We start from the raw sequence: 2,500 nt of genomic DNA on the forward strand, positions 1-2,500 counted from the left end.
TCTTGTTGACGATCATTTAAATTAAGATCATGTTGGCTACACCTGAAGGGAAAGACTTTGGTGTCCACACACACCTGTAGGGCAAGACTCTGGTGTCCACACACACCTGTAGGGCAAGACTCTGGTGTCCACACACACCTGTAGGGCAAGACTCTGGTGTCCACACACACCTGTATGGGGAAAGATCCTGTTGTCAACACCTGTAGGGTACCACACACCTGATGCACATGTGTTAACCCGGTTGTTGTTGTTTTAGATTTAGCTACTCAGAACGAAGTGTCCATGTAGCACGGGCTATGGTGATCCCGTAATGGTGTTAACCCATCATTCCCACCTTATGGGGCTGGAGAGGCGAGTGCAGCTGACCTGTTCTCCGGAGCACTCGGAGACACGTCCTGGTCACCAGGTACGGTAAAATAAAATTGATTAGTTATGAAAGTATCTTCGTGGGAGTTTGTTGAGCTGTGTTCCAGAGTAGGCTGAGAGTGTTCAGGAGGTGGGTGGCGGTGGTGGGTCAGCAGTAGAGGGGGTTAGTGGGTAGAGGTGGGTCAGCAATAACGGTCAGGTGTTCAGTGGTGCAGCTCTAGCAAGTGACAGGTGGGTGATGGTGGGACAGAACCCTCCCACTGGCAGGTGGGAGCACGTACAGCAGCCGTGGGGGAAGAGGGGGTGGGGTGGGTACGCATGGAGGAGGAGGGAGGTGCCACAACGGAAGAGGAAAAATGTGTATATAATGATCTAGCTGATGACTGCCTTGCTGGAGGGGTAATGTTGACCCATCGCTGCCTCTTTCCCACCCCTAAACCCCCCTCCCCATGAATACATGCTGCCCCCCCACTCCCATGACACAATGCGCTGACGTGCTGGGGAACAAGACGGTTGTATGGCGGGGCGGCGGGAGGTCAGTGACAGAACACGGTCGGCAAGGAAGGCTCAACTTATGTAAATATCGACGAGGAGTTCTCCCTTATATTACACGTTTCTTGAGCCTTAATAAGCCTCGAGTCCGAGGGTTCTACGGACGGGAATCGCTGAGGGGTGGCGGGTGTTGTGTTACAACATGGGATCGTCGTCTTTATACTAAGAAGCGAGTTAGCACCTTCATCGCCCTGCGCGCGGTAAATAATGCCAAGTCGAGATGGAAGGAAATAAAATAAGACGCTATTGCATTTTTTTCCGTTTAAACGGCGACTAGCGCTTGTCCCGCGAGGTGGAGTGCCACCTGGCGCTCCCGCTGCCGCACCTTGCCGCCGGGACCCTCCCGCTGCCGCACCTTGCCGGCGGGACCCTCCCAGTGCCGCACCTTGCCGGCGGGACCCTCCCAGTGCCGCACCTTGCCGGCGGGACCCTCCCGCTGCCGCACCTTGCCGGCGGGACCCTCCCGCTGCCGCATCCTGCCCAGGTAAGGTCACCAACATCACTGTCGGCGAGCTCTCAAGGTTATCTTGCTAGTGGCCGGGGTCGCAAGGTCAGCTCCAGGTCACGCATGCACGAGGATCTGTCACTGCTCCTGCTGTGGTGGGATTCCTGTCTTGCAAGACAAGGTCATTACCGCTACAGGATACCGTGATAGGTTTAGGTCAGGGTCACTTGCATCATTAAGATGATCAACACCTGCATCAAGTTGGTATCCAGGCTCGTGCTACTTCCGCAAGGAGGAGGCACCCGGGTAGTTAACACTGCCGAGGTCAGTCACAACTAGTTGTTGTTATTCCTGCGTTTAGGGGTCATGTAGTTACTGATAGTCCTCGCACTCTTGCTGTCCTAGCAGCAGGGGTGCCTGGCGTAGGTCTACCAGCAACGGTAGAGGTGCCTGGCGTAGGTCTACCAGCGACGGTAGAGGTGCCTGGCGTAGGTCTACCAGCGCTTGGCGCAATACAAGTTGCATTAGCGATATCAATAGTAAACAAAGTTGTAGCAATAGTAGCATCAGTGTTAACATTAGTAACAACAGTAGCATCAGTGTTAACATTAGTAACAACAGTAGCATCAGTGTTAACATTAGTAACAACAGTACTATCAGTATTAAAAACACTACCTCTGCCCACTGAACAATGCCCCCATTCCTGCCCAACATGCCTCCCCCATCTCTCCTGGGCTGGGTAACTTTTGGCCGTAGGACACACGAGCGAAAAGCGGCGTTATTCGTAAGAGGACGGGTTGCAGAGGCCCCCCCCCCACCCTCCCAAAACAGCACTCCCTGCAACATCCATAAACCCCAAAATGCAAACATTCTCGTCATGCCTGTTGCAGCTATAGCTTATTGACATCTAATACCAATATATATATATATATATATATATATATATATATATATATATATATATATATATATATATATATATATATATATATATATATATGGATAGCACCACGCGTTTATTAATGATACATAGTAATTGAAAGTATTAGGTTAGGCTACCGTTACCTGTGGCAGGTGGCTACAGGTGACGAATCTGCCATGCCTGAGCACTCCAGGTATAAGCTCTGCAAGAAGGAG

General features: G+C 51.4%; 1 protein-coding gene across 6 annotated transcripts in view; it reads left to right on the plus strand.

The window, feature by feature from the left end:
• Window positions 1-2,500, plus strand: part of Hr4 (Hormone receptor 4) — a 399,910-nt gene that overhangs the window by 165,341 nt on the left and 232,069 nt on the right. Inside the window, exon 1 of one of the 6 annotated variants that reach the window (XM_069332471.1) lies at window positions 1,194-1,402. The exons of 4 other annotated variants lie outside the window; for them this stretch is intronic. The gene's annotated coding sequence lies outside the window, so the exon portion shown is untranslated. Of the gene's footprint in view, window positions 1-1,193; window positions 1,403-2,500 lie in introns of those variants that run through there. One more of the 6 variants, XM_069332469.1, reaches the window with a different exon arrangement.

Source organism: Procambarus clarkii, chromosome 27 (genome assembly GCF_040958095.1).
Source record: "Procambarus clarkii isolate CNS0578487 chromosome 27, FALCON_Pclarkii_2.0, whole genome shotgun sequence".
Classification (NCBI taxonomy): Eukaryota; Metazoa; Arthropoda; class Malacostraca; order Decapoda; family Cambaridae; genus Procambarus; species Procambarus clarkii.